Source organism: Harpegnathos saltator, unplaced genomic scaffold, assembly GCF_003227715.2.
Source record: "Harpegnathos saltator strain DR-91 unplaced genomic scaffold, Hsal_v8.6 scaffold16, whole genome shotgun sequence".
Taxonomy (NCBI): Eukaryota; Metazoa; Arthropoda; class Insecta; order Hymenoptera; family Formicidae; genus Harpegnathos; species Harpegnathos saltator.
This window is the reverse complement of record NW_020229939.1, coordinates 2,149,173-2,169,367: the sequence shown is the minus strand read 5'-3', so window position 1 is coordinate 2,169,367 and position 20,195 is coordinate 2,149,173. Positions and strand designations below refer to the sequence as shown.

Here is a 20,195-nt window from a genome sequence, read left to right as displayed (position 1 = left end):
GTTTTTGGCTCAGAAAAGTAATAAAATCACATGAAAACTAATAACAGAATATGCGTTCCCACGTAAAAAAACCTGATCTTTCAGAACCTGGATAATTTTGGAATTATCAACTGATAATTAAATATGGCGGCTCAAAGTTGACAAAAAATTTTTCATCGACTATGAGCTTTTTACTGTAGAGAACTTCGAAAAATTTTGTCCAGAGCTATCAGGGACAATTGAATTGACATAGTTTGGCTACTCGAAGGATAAACAACGATTATTGATTGTATTTTTCAACCGATTCAAGATGGCGAATGCAATATGGTGTCCAAATACGCGAAAGTCATACTTCATTGCGATTTATGTGTGTGAATAGTCATTTCTTATGTTTTTGACGTCGCTGAACACGAATCTTAGATCCGTTTTCAATTTTGCAAAATGGCATCCGAATGCCACGAGAATCATACTTTATTGCGAACTATGTGTGTGGATACTTATTTCATATGTTTTTGAGGTCGCCGAGTCCATGATTCAGGTGAATGTTGGAACACTTGAGAAAATATATCTCAAAACTTATAATGAGTTATGGAAGTTTTCGAAACATTCGTTGCATATGCTTTTCTGGAAAATATTGAAAAAAAATATTTGTACGTTTTCTACACTCCCCTTCTGATTTACAAATCTGTGGAGAATTACTGACACCCGGACGCTATATTGCATCCGCCATCTTGAATCAGTTGAAAAATAAAATCAATAATCATTGTTTATCCTTCGAGTAGCCAAACTCTGTCAATTCAATTGTCCTTGACAGCTCTGGACAAAATTTTTCAAAGTTTCCCACAGTAAAAAGCTCATAGTCGATGAAAAAATTTTTGTCAATTTTGAGCCGCCATATTGAATTATAATTTGCTAATTTGAAAATTATGACTCCAGATTCTGAAAGGTTTTTTTTACGTGGGAAAGCATATTCTGTTATTAGTTTTCATGTGATTTTATCACTTTTTTGAGCCAAAAACCAATCGACTATAAAATGTTCGCTTGGGAAGTAATGGGTTAATGATATTCCGATGTCAATCGTACGATAATATAACCACGACTCGACGCTGCGGACTCGATGACGTTAATATCATATCGGAGGAAGCGAGCGGTAAATATCCGTTCGCGATTCGTTCAAGCCTGTGAAGGCCTTTACGCGTGGCTGATCGGCAGATCATCAATTAATCAAGCACCCTGATTCGGCAAGCTCTACCCGTAACGCTAAAACGCGTCATTTTCGTCGTACACTTATTCGTGAGAAGATCGTCGGGTGAACCGCATTACAAGCCTAAAATATTTCACATACGTGAGCGATGAATAATTCTTGCGCCTTCGTATAATGCGATAACGGCACGCATATACTTGGTTAATTTCTAGCTGGCGAGCGAGCTACGACGAAATGAGCAATAACGATAAGCGTTGCGATTTTGTATGTTTTTTGTATCTCTTCGATTCGAGCATTCGTGAGAAATTCGCGTTATATTATCGCGTGAAAACGTTCCTTGAAGCGCGGCCATATTAACGCGCGTTTGAACGAGAACTGCGTACATAAGACTTCTCGAATTGCAACGTCATACGAATATAAATTTGAAAACAATGTAACGATAATAATAGATACTGCGTTTTCACATTTCTCAAACATTGCAATTTGCAGAAGTGAGAATCTATCGCATATGAATATTCGTCGGATTCTAATCGGAAATGTGCGGCACGCTGTCGGCGGTGATTGTCGTTGACACGTACTTAACACTCACGTGTTTCCGCCCCAATGCGTCAGCGAGAACTTGACCCATTAGCCGCGCAGAAGTCATCGTCAGAGTGCCAGGCATCGCAATTACGTTTCAATTTTCTCCTTTGCCGGCCCGTTGTTTAAAGATGACGAGCGACGCGCCGTCGCCGTCGCCGTCGCCGTGCTTGCAAGATTCATTATCGTTGCACCCCGCCAATTTTCTGCCCCGGCGAAATGCGGCTCATTAGCGTTTGTACACACGCGCATACGTATGTAATGCGATCGATGGCGTTACATATTTTCCATATAGTAACGCAGTTCAACGGGGCGAACGTTGCAACGCGAACTGATACATATTTATGAGTTTGGAGAAGTGACACGCAATATTTATCAGATTGACACAATCACTTCTTTCAGCACATTATTTCTTTCATTCCGCGGTCTATACAATAGCGTATCTGCATGATAATATCGTTATCTCTCGACAATTACCCGACGACGACGACGACGACGACGACGACGACGACGACTACGACGACGACAGTGTCCTGAAAGTGTTCATTTCTTCCCAATATTACGGCCGCTAATGCGTTTATCGATTCACCGGAGAAAGAAATGATGGGACACTTCGCGCAGGAGGACACGGTCGAGTGGGCTTTAAGTAACACGAGGTTCGTCTCGAATTCCGCACGCTTTCGCGCGATCGATCATGATTTGCGATTTGCATTACGGTGCGCAGTCAATAACGTCGGAAACAGAAGGAATATTTTACGCAAACGAGACTGTGAGATCGGCGAGCCGATGCATAAAAGAAAAGGATTCATCTCCGCCGTTTAACGTGATCCCAATTAGCACAAGCTACTATTATATCCAAGAATATCAGAGATTTCTCTTCCCCCCTCTCTCCCTCTCTCTCTCTCTCTCTCGCTCTCTCTCTCTCTCTCTCTTTCTCTCATTCTTTCATTCTTTTGCTTGTAAAATGAATATTCAGCGTCTCCTCAGCCGATAATACACGGTCGTAACTGATACACATTTTATTATAGCGGTCTCTGCGTCACAAAGTGTAAATGAAAACTCGGAAAATGAGATATCAAGTTGAAGTCTCCCGATGTGTGTGTGTGTGTTAGAATTTATAAAAGAAATCGCACGCGTGAGATACACATTCCAAATTTAGATGTAACCCTAACATATTCGGCATCTAGATCCGAGATAGTTAAAATAATTAAAGGATTGCGTGCGCCAGGCACATTTTTCAGCGGACGACACCGTCAGCCATTTGTACCCGACGTGGAAATCGCACAGATCATACTTCCTCGTTCGCTAATTTCAGATCAAGATGTAGAAGGCCCGTGCGTTAATCATGCCCTTGACTAAAAAACTAGCTCGGTAATTATGCGGAGCGCGCGTAGAGTAGATAGCCGCACATGCCGCGCGGCTTCGTTTGAATAATCGCCTAATGTTATGCGTGCGCCAGCGTAGTTCGCGTAGTTGCTTCGCCCGGCTTCGGGTATATATAGGCAAGTGTGTCTCCCCCCCCGTTCGTTATCTTCCTCTCTGGGTTGGTCCTACACACTTCGCGCGTTAGCCGGCAGCTAGCCTTTTATCCGGCTAATTAATTGAGCTTAGTTAAATATGAACAAATAAGGTAGCTCGCGTGAAAGCGTGAACGAGGAAGCGTAATCCGGCACAATGTCGACGGCTCGGCTCGGCGAGCGAGCGTCAGACTCGAATCTCAGACGCGCGCCTTTTGCATCGCCGTGAAATATTTGCTCCCCCCGCCGCCCTCCCCCCTGCCGTGGAACCGCGGAATTACGATTACGAGCGGTTACTAGGCAGTCCGCGCCGGCTGGAAATCAGCCGTGACACATTTTATCATTCTCATCTCCGGGGGCCTCTGTCTCGGCGAATGCTCGTTCTCGGCGGGGGCGGCACGGAGGGTGGATAAATTCGGACGGGAAACGAGTAACGCGCGCTACCTCGGGCTTTATCAGCTCGCAAATTTATGCAATCTCCCGCTTGCCCTGCTACCCCGCTACCCCGGCAGTCTCCCTTTCTTTCATCTTACAAGCGTGAGCGCTTTGTTCCCGCCCCCTTTGCTACGCCCGCGACTAGAGGGCTGCTCGCCGCGCGACGAGAGGAGAAATATCGCGAAACTTTCGCGCCGATCCTCCTCGCTCTCGCGCGAGTGCGAGGAACGAGCGCATTCGTTCGCTCGCGCGAACAACGCGGTGATCGACGTTGCGCTTTCTTCTTCTTCTTCTTCTTCTTTTTGCTTTTTTCCTTCTCTCCAAGCGCTACGCGGTGATTTCGCCGGCGTTCCTCCCGCCCGCCGCGGATTAGCAAGGGCGCGGCGCCGGCCGCGTGCAGGATGAAAAATATAAGAAGGAGAATTATGGAAACGAGACCGGAGTAAGGGGAGGGAGCGGTTACGGCGGCGCGTTTTCGCCGTTGTCGAATGCTCCGTGAGAGAAGCGTGGGGTGAAATTGCCGAGCGAGTCGTCCGGAGGAAACGCGCGCAACGAGACATCGCGATTGACATTTGCGCGCGCGCGCGCGCGCGCGCGGCCGGCCTACTTCTCGCCTACGATATCACGCTCGAAAAACAAAAGAAAAGGGAAGCGAGTGAGAAAGGAACTTCGATCCGCATAAGCACGTCGCACAGCGGAGTGGCCGATTTCCAGATGTAAACAACTTCGCGACAGGTCGAGGGCACGTTGTTTCTCTTATATTCGTCTCGGAGAAGGCAGCCGAGCAGCACTCGAGAATTTGTCCGCGCGCGCGCACGCGCGACGGCGCGACTCGTGACTTACTTCCATAACGAAAAGCAGCGTATGCAAATGCGCAGCTTTCCCGATGCGTTTCCTTTCGTACAGGACTCCGCTCCAATTATCGTCGTAAACTGCACAGTCTTCTCTACCCTCCCCCTCCACTCTCTCCCCCCAGCCCCTCCTTCACTCCTGCACTACGTGCCCAGGGTGTAACGATTCGCCTTTGAGCCGCGAAGTGTCGGCGAATGTAACTTCTCGAGTTACGCTCCTTTCCACTTTGGAGTCTCCCCCGAATTTTTCTGGAGGAGTTCCCGATTGAGCCACCTTGTACTCAAAATATGTTCGCCTGGGCTGTCTCCTTCTTGAAAAGTCGGCGCTGACGATTGCCACGGAACAACTCACGGCGACAAGGGATCTGGAGCCATGCCATCCGGACTGTGGCGAAAACTTTGGTCCGTTCGAAAACTGACCGCCGTCGTATCTCCGCGAGGCGCGAATTGTCAGCCTCGCCGTTCACTGTCCCGAGTGAACTGTAATGGATGATTACACGTGTAACGACACCCCGACTAGAAATTTTGATCAGGTTCATCTAACATTGATGAGAACCTAATAGAGTGAATGAAAGCTAATCCTAAGTAAGTCAGTCCTTATAATGTCCTAACGACAAATGAGTAAGGAAGACCTTTATAAGGTTGTAATGATTGGGTCCACATTAGGACCTTAATGTACCAACTTAGTGTATGATATAATATGGTTCAGTTAATCAGGTCCTTGTCGGGATCTTATTCATTGTACCTAATATGATTTGCATTATCAAGTTTTAACGAAACAATTTTTGGGTGTCATTTCCAAATATAAAGATGTTTGCATTGAAAAAACACTTCGGATCACTTGAATATATTTGTAAAATGCTACAGAAACTATCCTTTTTTTAGCAGTCATTAAATAGTTGTAAAATTAACGTGACATGCAACTTTTCTCTTTAACACTACTTTATGTCTTGTCACCTTGTGATACTTCATGATCTTATGATATTCATTTGATGTTTCTTTTCCGAAACCAAAACATTTTCCGAAACATTTTACGCTCAAGCGATTTGAAATATTATTTCATTCAAATATCTTCTTATTTGGAAGTGACATGAAAGAATTCTCAGCGTGTCATTTCTTATTTCTAATGTCATCATCCAATATAGCCGTGGCGAGTAATCAGGAGCTATAATTTGAAGAAAAAAACATAATAAGGATTCCATAAGGTAACTCAATAAGGACCTGATTACGAATCCTTACTAAGGGCGGGATTACGATGAACTTAACGTAACGGGACGCGACGGAACGTGAAGTGACACAAAATCTAAAACACATTGTTTTATATGCGGCTAGTTACGATCGACTTTACGTAACGTGACGTGAAATATCGGAAGTTAACGCGACGTAAAGCTTGCCAATGTCAAGTTTAGATGTCGCGATCCGTCAAGTCGGACTGTTCATGTGACACTTTAAAAAACGGAGTTCTTTCATCAGGTTATGCCCGTCGCCAAACTGAATTCTTCTTCGAAAAATATCTCTCACACTAATATAACCTCAAACGTCAAATTCACGTAACGTCACTTCACGTCCCGTCGCGTCCCGTTACGTAAAGTTCATCGTAATCCCGTCCTAAAGTTCTGATATCCACGCTGCGTTACATGACTTACTAGGACCCGATAGTATTATTGGGACCTGATGATTGGGTCCAAATGAGGTTAACCTGATCAGGACCATGGGATAAATTTCTAGTCGGGACGTGATATGTATCTTTGTCCAGGTAACCGAGAACTTCTTACGCTTCATCCGCTGATGAGAGTCGGCGATTTTTCGCCCCGGCTTCGAGCCATCGATTCGACGGCCAACGCGAGCGACCGTCCAACATGACGACATTCGCGCGGGAACTTGGCCAGTGGGTGTCATCAATCACTCTTATTGATACAGCGCAATTAACGCACATCTATTCGTAGCCAGGCGTACACGCTGCCAGAAAAAAGGAACATGAAAAAAAAAAATAAATAAAAAGCGCAGAGCGATTCATCACCGAGCGCGGTGTATCTCCGCGAATAATTCATCAGGCGTCGAAAAATACGCGGCTCCCTTGCCACGCGGCTCGCTCGCGTGAAATAGCTTATTAATCAATTTTAGTCAGTGAGCCCCAGTTGCGCCGCGATCGGTTAACGATTCATACGCGCATACTATACTTATTAACGGCCCGCTAATGCGCGCGTGTACGTACACTCGAGGAGAAAAGAAGGGGAAAGGGGGAAGAGCGAAAAGAGAAGAGAAAGATGTACAGCGTAAATCCCGCGATGTGTTACGTCACGACGTAATATACCGGAGCCTTCCCAAGGCTCGCTATGCGCGCGCGCGCGCGCGCGCACCTCCTCTCACCTATTCATTCGACGTCGATCCTTCTGCAGAGTAAGTTTGATTGCACCCTACCTTTTCTCCTGAGTTTTTAACACGCGGCCTTCGACGGTTTTGCCAAAGTTAAACCCACCCGAGATTGAATTGGGAATAACGGTTTGCTTTTATTTACGGCTGCAAGATTCCGTTCCATTCGTACTTTCGCGCTCTCCCGCGGCGCATTTTCTCCGTACTCCGCGTTTATCTCTCAACATTTATTTTTTTTTAATGCATAAACCGGAGGTGCTTCAAGCTGAAGCCTCTTTCCTCTCCCTACTTCCCGCGGAGTCTGTGAAAAAACAGAAATCGTCAGAGATCCTCTCGAGTAGTTAAGCGAGCGCTAATCCGTTAATCGACGCGTTGCGTTTTACAACGGCTTATTCGATTAACATCAGACCGCTTCACTTTTGTCGGCGGAATTACGGCGTAACGCCATTTGGAGACGTGCTGCTGTTTCGACGTAACATTATAACGAGAGCCGATTTGCTACGGTAAAAGTAGTTTCCGACGGTAACAAATTTACGTCACTCCGTTTTCACAGCCGGCGACATTACTTCGCTGCATCGATAAAAATACGCTCAGCGAAATACGTTTTTGATATCTCTGAGGTACGACAATCTGCCCAGCGACAACGAAAGACCCGCTTGAACTGAAAAATTCTGCATCCGCATAAAACGGATTTCGTAGCGCGCGCGTGTATATATACACACACACACACACACACAAACACACACATGTCAACGACGTTCCCTTTCCGTGATCGCTAGCCGTAGTAAACAATCCAGTAACAGAAGTAATAGAAGTCATGATTTGATAACGATCGACTGGTGGGCACACGGTGGTAATTTACCCGGGAGTTTAAATATCGGAATAATACGCCAAAGGCGCGCGCGTGTTGTAAGATCCAATTAGCTCGTTTATCGCAAGTGATAAGCCCGAGTAAAAAAGCCCGAGAAAACTCGCTCGAAACGAGGTTCTACTCAACGTAATCGCAGTAATCGAATCTATGAAACGCACGTAATTTAACGCGCAAAATAGCTGCATCGTCCGTCACATATTTCTATATAAATCAGCCATTCTTTCTTATCCGACGTCATCGATAACGGAATATATATATATATATATATATAGACTGCGCCCATATCTCGAGATCGGTGGAGTCACGTTTTATCTACGAACTCTTCCGTCGCTTCCAAATTGGCCTCTTTCAGCAAAGGAACTGCTGAAGAATCGGCAATTTATGAATCATAAATAATTGTTGATAAAGGAAACTGAGGGTCGGCAACCAAGCTTCAAAGACGCAACGTAGAAACCGAGTGAAACGTTATTCTTCATTTAATTCCTAATCAGATAACGCTTGAACGACCGCTCTGAATTCAAATCTAAGTATCTCGCGCAAGAGACTCGGGCTTTCCAGCAACGATTGTCAATGTAAGCCGCAATCTCGAAGATTACAAACTCGGAACGGACTCGAGTATATACATTGAGTTCACGCTGGAAAAGCGACCGACTTCAGCGAAGAGCAACCGAGTTCCCGTTGAATTCTGAAACAGTCTGTACGCTTTTATCTCGACAATTATCCGTCGCAGTGAGAGCCGTGCGATAAATGCGCGCGCGATTCACGCGGCGTGTCGTGCGGAGAAGCGTCTAGCAGCTCGCAATAGAACCTTCACGAGGACACATGGCCAGTAACGAGCACGGCGGCGGCGGCGGCGGCGGCGGCGGCGGCTGAGGAAGTTAATCCTCGACTACTCACTAATCAGCAATTTACGTCCGACCGACGTAGATTTCCGACTGTGAATCTTGGTCGCACGCGCACGAGCGCGAACGCGGTCGCGACGCGGCTTCGGCTGCGACTTGCAAATAATTCTCGTCTGCGAGAGAGAACCGTAGCTTTCTATTTGGCTTGAACGAAGGAAGTTGCCGCCACCAGCCGGCTGATTGAATATCCAGGGGCGGAGATGGAGCTCCCGCTTGCCTGGGATTAGGTCGATTTATACGTGGAGAAATGCGTTAATTCTCGCCGATTGACTCGCGCCGCAGGGGAGAACGAATCCACACGGCTCGCAAAGCGAACGTGGCGGTTCGCCACGTTGAGTGATTTTTTCAACGGCGTCTCAGTGTTCGCGTCTCAAGAGAGAGATTCCCTCGTAGATTCGACTCGGCTCCCTTCATGGGGGAGTGAATCATGCTGACGTATTATAATACGTAGTTGATTAATTAATTACGCTCGTGTGTCAAATTATGTTCTTAGATGTAAGAAAATATTTAACGTTGGAGATGCAAAAGTTATACGGGGAGAGATCGGTCGCGGAAATGTGCGCAAGCCGGCAGCCAAAGTAAAGCGAACGGCAAATTGATCGAGAAAGCACGGGAGAAATGGAAACAGTAATGAGGCGTCTTCTGCTTCCACGAAGCGTATAAATGCGCGCGTATATGTGTGTGTGTGCGCGAACGAATAAAATTGGAAATATATCGCACACCGAATTTACATACGATCCAATATCCGGCGGTGGATTAACAAAGTAGAGGTGAAATCATTTTCACTAGTAGGAAAACTGTGAAATACTTCTCCGAGGGAACTCGCGATATGATATCAACGCGGACGAGGAAATGGTTTCGACTCATTTGAACGCGATAGAACTCGCAGTCCAAACACCCTTCGAGCGACTCACGTAGATTGCTGAGCCGACGTGGAACAATGTCGACACACACGTATCCCCCGTATTTCGATCAGTCAATCGAGTGTCCGTGTCAGTAATTGGCGCGTTGGACCGCATGCCGAACTCGTCGTCGTTTATACGTAAAACTTAATTATCGGAGATTATAAACATTTCCGCGAGATCATGATCCCTGCCTGAGCTTCTTCCCATCCGCCGCGATGGCCTGCGAAAATATTTGCGCGGCTTTTCTATCTCACCTTTGCGAGACAATTAACAGTCTCCCTCTCTCTCTCTCTCTCTGCCTCTCTCTCTCTCTCTCTCTCTCTCTCTCTCTCTCTCTCTCCCCCTTTCTTTCTCTCCGAAGAGGTCTCTCGAATTTTCATCAAAACGCTTCTTTTTATCCCTTCACATCTCGAATACATATTAACGTCCGTCTAGAGTATACCTATTTGCAACTCGCAAATTATTCGTTCGTACTTCGGAATTCATTTTGAGAGCGAACTGACCGCGAAGCGACACGTCGCGCTCGCGAAATATGAGATTCCCGGCCGCCCGAATTTTCTGCTTATCCTCCGTCCTGTTCCCTTCCTGCCGAAAGATATCCCTCGCCTCGCGCGATTTCGACGAAATCGATATGTGCGGAGTGCACGCATAGCTGCACAACGCGCGCTCGAACGAGCGAACAACGCGGCGTCATTTACCTTATGCTAAAAGCATTGTATTAAATCCGCGGTTGTACTTGCAAATCAGTCTCGCTGCCACTCGCAGATTCGCGCGTTCGCGTTATACGACCGACATATTGAATTCCTATGGACGTTACATGTGGACCAATGGAAATCAAGTAAACACGATAGCTACAGCGGCAGACAGGAGGGATGGGGAGCAACAACAATGCGCGCCGTTAATCCGACGTTTCTATCTCCCGCGCGTCGTCGTAGACAATGCCGGACGAACGCAAATCCGTCAGTTAACCGGTCCGGAATCGTTTTGCGGGGACCGCGGCCGTTTCAGCCGATCAGCCGCATAATGTTGCCGTGCGTGCGTGTGTTCCCGCGGCGTGACGTTTCAGCGAAATTAATAATGCGAACAATTATCGTGTGTGTCTTGGGCAAACTCGGCGCTCCGGCCGACCGCAAATCTCGCCGTCCGCGTCGTGTCGCGCTCGTCATTTTTCGCGCTTCTCGCGCTCGCGTGTAACCGCGCGCGAGCGCGCACTTTCCGAAACAATCTCGCTAATTGGCCGACCTCGCTCGCTGCGTACTCGCCGCGTACGCAGAATGACGAAGAAAAATGTCCCGTATCCGTGGCGGCCGTTCGATTGTCCCGCATATAATATCGATAGGCGAGTAATTAGGTTAATATTGTCAATCCTGCGCGCTGCATTTCGATGCGAGAGATCAGGTGGACGACGTGGACGTGACCCCTTTCCTTGAATCGTGCTCGTTATCCTCCGACCGCGTACGACCGCGTATCGTCGAGGAACGAGAGTGCCTGCTCTTTATAAAAAAGAAAGAAAGAAGAGGAAAAAAAAGAAAGGAAGGGAAAGGAAAAGAGAAAGAGAGTTCAACTGCGAGCGTTGATAGAAAATCGCGCGGAGAGAATTTAAATTTTATGGTTCTGCGGGTATGGTAATCAAAACATGGCGTGCGAGTGTCGCGGGGATATTGCGGTGCGCTGTAATATTACGTCGCTTTGAACTCAAAGGACACACATCGTTGGCATTGATTACATGAATCTTCCGCCGAGAAGCAGCCATAAATTGGTCAATATCGTTGTGTTTCCAGCGAAAATATGTACTGTGCGCCGTGCAGCTGTGTGTGTCTCATACCGTGTGTGCGTGCGCACGTGCGTGCGTGCGTGCGTGCGTGCGTGCGTGCGTGCGTGCGTGCGTGCGTGCGTGCGTGCGTGGGTGGGTGCGTGCATGTAAATCATTATTAATCATGCTAATGAGATCGACGAGAGACCCCGGATCGATGTGAAAATCAACAAACGCGCGGTTTTGCATAGCTGCGAATAGGGCACATCGCGAATACGCGGCGAAGATCGCCGCGCGTGGAAGGGGGAGGAGCGGCAACGCCGGCCGATGATGAGTCGCGATGTGCTCGAGATCGCGTGAAAATAATACATCACGTGACACACGAATCGGCTTCTCCGTTTGCATATTTAAGAAGCCGATGACTACCGGTGATACAGCAATATTCGAATGACCTAATCGCCTACATCGCGCATGGAAAAAGGAAAAAGGGGGCATACCTCCGCGATTAGGCAACCTCAGGAATAACTGCACTAGTCTATATTTTGCGACTTTTGTCACAAAAGGAGTGACACATGATTTCGATAGGATTTTTCCCGTAGATTACGAATCTGAAATCCTGAAAGTGTTCCATTACGTCACGTTTTTGAGAAAATGGCGGTCAAAATGTGAAAAAAACGCGTTTTTGGCACTTTTTGAACCTCTGTCACAAGGAGACGGGACGTGATATAATACTGTACGTCAGCTCAAATTAAAGCTTGAACCTTAAACTTATATAAAAATATATAACGCTGGATAATATGTGACAATATTGTGGAATTGTGTAGCACTGGTTTTTTGACCAGGCGCGCGCTAATTTAGACTCCGCGTTTGACAGTAAACCTGATTACAACGGAAAGTCTCAAGTAAGCAAACGTAAGATAAAATAGCTTAAAATAAGAAAATTTAAGAAAGCTATTGAAAGTTAACATAAATTGTCGGTAATCAGATTAGTAGCTATGAAATCAGCGATTCCGGAAACCCTTAAAAGAACAGTTTCGTTAATACTTATATATATTTTTTTATATATTTCATTAATTTTTTTTATAATTTATAGTAACTTTTTAAACATTTTTATTTTAAGTTGGTTTATTTTATATAAGCTTATTTTAGGCTTTACAGGGCAACTAGGTTCACTGTTAAATGCGAGATCGAAATTGACGCGCGCCCAGTCAAAAAACCAGTGCTACACGACTCCACAGTATCGTCACATGTTATTCAGCGTTATATATTTAAAGTTTAAGGTTCAAGCTTTCATTTGAGCCCACGTACAATATTGTATCATGTCCCGTTTCCTTGTGACAGAGGTTCAAAAAGTACCAAAAGCGCGTCTTTTTTCACCGCATTTTGACCGCCATTTTCTCCAAAACGTGACGTGATGGGACATTTTGGATTTCAGATTCGTAATCTACGGGAAAGATCCTATCGAAATCGTGTGTCACTCCTTTTGTGACAAAATCAGTGTCAACTAGTGTTATCTGCGCTACGAACGGTAACGCGAAGCGGGAAGCACGTGATTCACTCGTCACAGATCTCATCCGATTCTCTCATCTTCCGCTTGTTCCGAACACTCGTTAATCGTCCATTCCGTCGTTCGATCGTCGTCTTGCGCCTCGGCCGACAATTCGCGTACGTTGCCTACGTCTTTTAACGCGCACTTAATATATTCATTCTCGCGAAGAGAAGAGGAAGATAAGAGAAGTCATAAAGAGAGAATCAGAAGATATAACTTGTACGAAATATAATCTTTCCTCCCTCGGGATATCTCTGTCGCAATCTTGTTGAATCTCGTCCTCTCCGGCGATGCACGGGGAGTACGGCAAAAAAAGTGATACGATAATACGCTTGGAGCAGCGCTTGGAGCTATAGAAACCTTAGACGTCACTTTTTCATCGTCTCGCGGCTGGAAGAACATTAGAACGCGCTGCGCTGTTACTTTCTTTCCTTTCTTCCCTTCCCCCTCACTCTCTTTCTTTCTTTTTTTCTTTCTTTCTTTCATTCCTTCTTTCTTTCTCTTTTCCTTTCCAGGACACGTCCCGTACTTGTTATACCGGGGCAACGGCGAGACATTCGTGACGCGCTTTTCCCGTATTGGGTTAAACGCGATTCACGAAGGCTGGCGTGTGCCCGACGCCTCGCCTCGCCTCTCGTGCTCGTTATCGTTCAGTTCGCGAAATGTGCCTCGCGCGCTCGCCCGCACCCGTACACCCGAGGGGTGTATATATACCGAGTGTAATCGTAATTATTTCCTTCGATTTTTCTCAACGGCAATTGCGCGCCCGCGAAACGAATTCGCGACCGGCGCTACGCTCGATAGAGCCGCGCCGTTGTTCCGTTAATTGCGTCCGCCAGGTTTACTCACGTGTCTCCTCTCGCCGGTGTCTTGCCCCGCTCGAACGATCGCTCGGGGACACCTCGACCAAGACACGGAGACTTTTGCCCGTATATATCGATTTTCTCGTCCCCTCGCGCGTCCCGCACGCCAACCGCGTCGGTAGTTAATCCTATCAAGAGCACCTTCGATTTGCGGAACGAACATTGAATTCTGCCGCGGAAATATGGGTGAATACAGCGAGAGAGAGAGAGAGAGAGAGAGAGAGAGAGAGAGAGAGAGACGCAGAAGTGTGTATTTGTGACTTGATCGCCGATGGGACATCATTCTGAGACATTTTTTCTTCACTCCGTTTCTTTCCACTCGCACGTTGCCGCCGCTGATAACGGGATATTGAGAGGCTTATTTATAGCGCAGAAGGAAGGTTGATAGAGTCTGTTTAATCGCTCGCGGGCAGTGCAAAGTTGATATACGTGTACGACACACATGTAAACGCGATGAAAGTCGGTAATTTTGTTCCACGCGAAAATCTGCGAAATTCCCCTCGACGCGTCTACGGATTAAATCTTCAAATGAAGTAATTGAGTCTGTACGGTGTGTTAAAGTCCCCAGCGGAATTCCTTCGGACGACTCTTGCGAGAGTTCACCAAGAATCTGAGATTCCGTCGACGTAGATGTCACTCACCGCACATACAACTCGAATTACAAAGCGTCCCAGGTACACACGAAACCTGTAACTTACCGCCATGTTTAAATTAAATACACTCATTAAGGGCAAGTGCTCCGTTACATGATACCTGTCTTATTTAATTTGCAACCCCTTCCCCGACCATCATCCTCACTTTGAAGGCATCGCAGGATATTTATTCGCAGCCTCCCTTAGGGGTCTCCTGCGCGAAAAGCGCAAGTGACGTTAAACGTTAAACGTTAAGTAACTCGCGATGTTACCATTTCGCACGATGGGAGGGGTTACCCTCCCGTTCCCCTCCCGCCGCATAATCCTGCGACGAAGACACTCGTTCCGCTCGTACATATCACGTACATACCACCGAGCACTTTGTACTGTGCGACGCGACGTGCCGATGAATATTTCAAGCGTCAGTTATCCGCCGTATACAATATTAACAACCCTGTCAGTACGAAGTCCGATTAAGCCGAAGCGCAAATAGCGTTTTAATATTTCACGCACTCGGCGCGCTAACAACTTCAGTGTCGGCGGCTTAAGAGGAAGGGGAGGAGACAACAGTGGTCGTGCGCGGCGCACCGGACGATAAGAAACATTCATTTGTGAAATCAAATCCGCCTCCGAGGGAGGACCGTATATCGCGGTCGTGAACATCTGTCCGTATGCTTTCACAATGGATCCCACCGGCGCCGAGTGGGAACAAATATAATAGGAATAGAAATTTACTGTTCAAAAATCGCTAGAGACCACAATTTTTTAGCAATTGGGATGCGTTTTTTTCTTTTAATTAAACGTTAATCAATGTAGAAAAAAACTGTCGAGCCCGATTTTTTAAAACATTCTTTTAAATTTTGCAGTATTGAAAAGAATTTGTAAGAAATTATCAAGTTTTGCGAGGCTCTGTTACAAATGGAAAAGCTCTCCATCTTTTCGCTGCGCAATACAGTGTACTAAGATTTTCAGCATCGCTGATTACGAATGTGATATAAAAATCAGAATTTGGCAGTTAACAATTGCTAATCTCCTGTCAACATAAACAAAATCATTGTTTTAACACAGTGTATATACGTTGCAATAGACTATACAAAGCCGTTCAACATAAATGTGAAGTCTGATGTGAACAAAATTGTTTAAACAATGTATTTAGAAAATTATTGTTTTGAAAACCTGATGCTTGATGATTTGAAAATATCAGATCAAAGCTACATATTTGGTTTTCGTGAGAACAATTCTGTCATAAACAAATTATTTTGCAACTTTTTTCCGCTGAATTTGTTATTTTTATCATACTTGTTCCATTTATACATAACAGAGGCTCGCAAAACTTGATAACTTCTTACAAATTCTTTTTAATACTGCAAAATTTAAAAGAATATTTTCAAAAATCGGACTCGACAGCTTTTTCCTATATTGATTAACGTTCAATTAAAATAAAAAAACGCATCGCTATAAAATTGTGATCTCTAGCGATTTTTGAACAGTAAATTTCTATTTGTTCGCACTCGGCGCAGCCACCGCAAGACGGACCGCACTTTTCGCCGCGCGCGAATCGCGCTTCGACGACGTGACACGACGCGGGCCCCCCCGGGAACGAGAGAGCGAGAAGCGTCGCGTGTATAATTGCCGCAATAAGTACGCTGACGTTTACAAATGGACGTGCGAGGCCTTCGAAAACCGCTGTCCTCGTTCCGTGATTAATAAGAGTTAAACAAAAAGTCGGCAGGTACGCGTAGCTGGCCATCTCGCGCTCTCGCGCGACATTTAAATGGCCAACGGTGGATATCACGCGACGATTACCGCGCGTCACGGCGAGTTCAAGCGCTATCAAGACAAAAGTTCAATTGTTTCGTCGCAACAAGTTTCGTCGGATATTCCCTGCCCGACAGTCGCCGCGGAATCGCCCTTACGGGATTCGATCTGATCCATTTCAATACACACAGCGGGTCATTCGGGTACTTTATGTGGAAGAGAAAAAAGGAAAAAATACATAATGCTCCTCGATGTCGTATATAATATCCGGCGTATTTCACTTGATAATACCGTTATCAAGAATCACGTACGATTGTCGCGAGTTTTGGGCAAGAAAACTTTTCGTATCATAAATCATAATCGAATATTCGAAATATGCGGGGCCGACGATGGAGCAGTTCGAAACGGATTTTATCGAATCACCTTCAAAATCGCTGCGAGCACACGCGAGTGTTGCCAGACTTTCGAACTTTTTGCCCATGATACATTTCGCGATATGTACACTTATCTTCCGATGTCATGACGAATAAAACATTGAACGTTACACATCGATTTTTGCGATAGTCAGAGAGATATAGAGCGAGAGGAAGAGAGTGAGAAAAGGAAGGGAAGAAAGAGAGAAAGAGAGAGAGAGAGAGAGAGAGAGAGAGAGAGAGAGAGAGAGAGAGAGAGAGAGAGAGAGAGTGAGTGAGTGAGTGAGTGAGAGAGAGAGAGAGAGAGAGAGAGGGGAGAGAGCCGGCGTGTCCAGCGCAGTTTTATCGTCGAGCACAGCCGAGTAAATTCGACGCGACATTTTTTACCAAAATTATTTATAAACGCGCCTCTATTCTCTGTCCCTTCCTTCCCTTTTCTTCCCATCTTTTTTTCCCTTTCTTGCCAATACCAACGAGTATACAGCGTCGTTGATTGCTCGTAGTCTTGTTGTATTATCGGAAAAATTGCTCCTCTCGAGACGCGAGCACTCGTCGCGCGAAACGGCCGTGACAAGAAAATATAGATGTAGGTTTATGTGTCCGCATACAAAGTACAAGCTAATCGATATTTATCGATCGGCCGGACGCGTAGGCGAGCAAAGGACACGCTAACAAGAATCCTTCGACACTCGTAATCAGTCCTCTCGATAAAGCCCCGTGCGTGTGCGGCTTTCTTTTTCTCCTCACCGGGCCGGTGCAATCTGCTGATTAAATAAACTGGAAAATATCACGTCCGATGCTCGGCAGAGAATATCGTGCTCAGCGTGATATTAACCCGCTTGTTATTCGCGAATCGCAATCTCACGGCGAATCAAACGTTTCCCGGCCTCGTACTCGAACGTCGAGACGGAAGCTCGAGCTCCCTTCGCTCGAGCGCCTTCATAATCTCCGTTTCGCCGGTGCTTATCGATGGATCTGCGAATAAATTGCAAAAGTACCTCGATCTCGCGATCTGACCCCCCCCCCCCGGCAAGGCGACAGGTCGACTCTACGCACGACGCGTCTAACGAGCGTCTGCCGCGATCGGACGTATGCAAATATTGCAAATCGCGACGATGACCTCTCGAAGATGATTTTTGTGCAAACAATGACGGACGATACGCCCGCGCCGCGCCGCGCCGCGCCGCTCGCGCTCACGCGCGCGATTATCGCTGCCGTTTCGTCGGTTCTGCCGATGGCAGTCGATCGTAGGTCAGGGCCATCTGCATCGCGCGGGAGGCGGAAGCGAAAAAAAGAACTGGAAAAAAGATCCGATAATGCAAGCCTCCTGTTCGCAGGACGACCGCGCGACGGCCATATTTCTGTCGGCGATTCTCCCTGTACCTTTTTCGCCCCTTTTTTCCCTTCCTCGCTCGAAAGCCGCGCGCAGCCCGTCACTCACGGCCTCGGTGCCGCCTGGCCGAGCGGAATAAAGCGATCGAGAGTTCGTTTACATCCGGGGCTACTCGCGGATCATCGCTGGTACTTGCGAACGATACACCCTCGCCGCGCTAATCTCTCCCCCGCTGGATGGCAAATATGTAAACTCGCGCGTGCAATACGAAAGGTTAGTGGCTCGATACTGACGTAGAAATGCGAGAATCGGCTGAGAATCTACGTCGGACCTCGAAGAGAAGAATCACGAATCGGCAGATCTCCGACGACCGGCCAACCGAGTCGTCTCCAACGAGCGAACGTCGCGTTTGTTTCTCGCACCTCCTCCTCGCGTGCTTCGTCGTCGAGGCGAACTCGATTACGGCCTGTCACTGTCATATTATATCGGTAGCCTGTTTATATTTTATGACGTGACGTACGTAGAATAGCGTATATACGGGCGAAATGAACGCGTATATACGCGACGAACACGACGAGCTGCTAAGTGTGCGGCACGAACTGGAAAACTCGATCGCGAAACTCAGCTTTTGCCGGTTGGCCTCGGCGCTTATTAAGCTCTCTCGACGGAATATTATGCATTGCCAACGCTTAGCCGGTGTTGCGCGTTTCAAATAATTACCAAAAATTTTATCCGAAGCCCCGCTCGTATCCGCGTGATACGTGACGCTCGATACGCTCCAACAAGTAAGGCGTGCGAAAGGCGTTCGGTTATCTTTATTAATTCTGCCTGCTCGGCTGGTAATTTCGCGTCTGTAGAGCAATCGCTAATGATGCGAATATATACTTGTTAAGGTCGAATTTTTCGGAGCAGAAAGCGTTCAATTATGCGCTTTTATCTTCGAACGAGGAGTATCGGATATCCAAGACCCAAACTATTCGCGATGAAACTACGAAGCTGCGCAGCTTGCGCTATATTATTCGCCTCTCTCTCCCTCCCCCTCTCTCTCCCCCCCTCTCTCTCTCTCTCTCTCTCTCTCTCTCTCTCCTTCTTAACTTAGATTTAAATCCAAGACGCTTAGTATGAATTACGCTACGCGGTTTCACCAGGGAGCGATAGCGACACGGTGGATTCCCGAATAGAGCCGTAACTCCGGACTCTCTCTCTCTCTCTCTCTCGATCTCCCCTTCTCTCTGGAGAAATCGGAGAAGGCGAACGTGACATCCGTGTTCTCCACGGCACCCAAATAATCTCGACCGCCTCCGACGACCTTCGACGACAGGGCATAAGAACGACTCGCGTACGAAATCGGCCAGTTGGCCGCGATCGACCCGATCGGATTTGCCTCGCGCAATGCACGGCACGGCAACAAGTAACCAGCAAGTGATAGCCTCTCACCTCTGCGCGCGCTCTCCGGTCGGAGGACAGAGCCGAAGTAGGCCAGCGGAACTCCGAAACTTCAGCCCTTAGTGCTCCACGCGAACGCACGAACGCGAGTTCTTACTTCCATCTTCCGTGCACGCATCGAGCACGACGCGGCGGCGGCTTTCACGATCGGCACGCGACGGCACTGTCACCTCACGGCGCGACCACCAGCGGCCGTGGACGGTGGATGATCCGCGGCGTTGGTACATCGATGATGATCCCCGAGCGAGTCGATCGGCACCGCGACAGCTCGTCCAGGATCAACGGAGATGGCAGGAAACGAGAGTTCAAAAGGAATCGTGGCTCATCGCGCCACCGCCGCTGCTCACGAGCGTCCACGAGCGGCTCCGCGCGTACACTCGGAGATCGTCTTCTCGATCCCACGTCGGATCCCACGTACACACTTGGGTCGATTCGATCGTCCTAGACCGTAATCTGCATCGAGCGACGGCCACGAGCGCGATCGTCCTTGGCGATAAGTCACACAGTCGAGTCCGCCCGATAGCGTACGAAGAGGATGACCTTGTCGAAGTCGTTAAATCGTCAGACACCCGAGCCTCCTCCTGACCCTCCGAAACATTTTCGCGCCCGCGCGCGCGTGCGACTTTCCCTCGTCGTGTTCGAGTCGCGTTGTTTCTCCTTCGGCTGACTCGGGATCGTCCGTTTCCACTTGCACTGAACCTGTCTCTTTGCACCTTCGCACGCCGCGTTTACTTTTATACTTGCGAAGGACGCATCCCGGTAGCGTCCGGAGAATCTCACGCGAAAGAACGAGAGAGAGAGAGATAGAGAGAGAGAAAGAGAGAAAAAAGAA

General features: G+C 47.4%; 1 protein-coding gene across 1 annotated transcript in view; it reads right to left on the bottom strand.

The window, feature by feature from the left end:
* Nucleotides 1–20,195, bottom strand: part of mAChR-B (muscarinic acetylcholine receptor) — a 53,951-nt gene extending 33,756 nt beyond the window's left edge. Inside the window, exon 1 of the mRNA XM_019845373.2 lies at nt 19,355–20,195. The gene's annotated coding sequence lies outside the window, so the exon portion shown is untranslated. The remainder of the gene's footprint in view (nt 1–19,354) is intronic.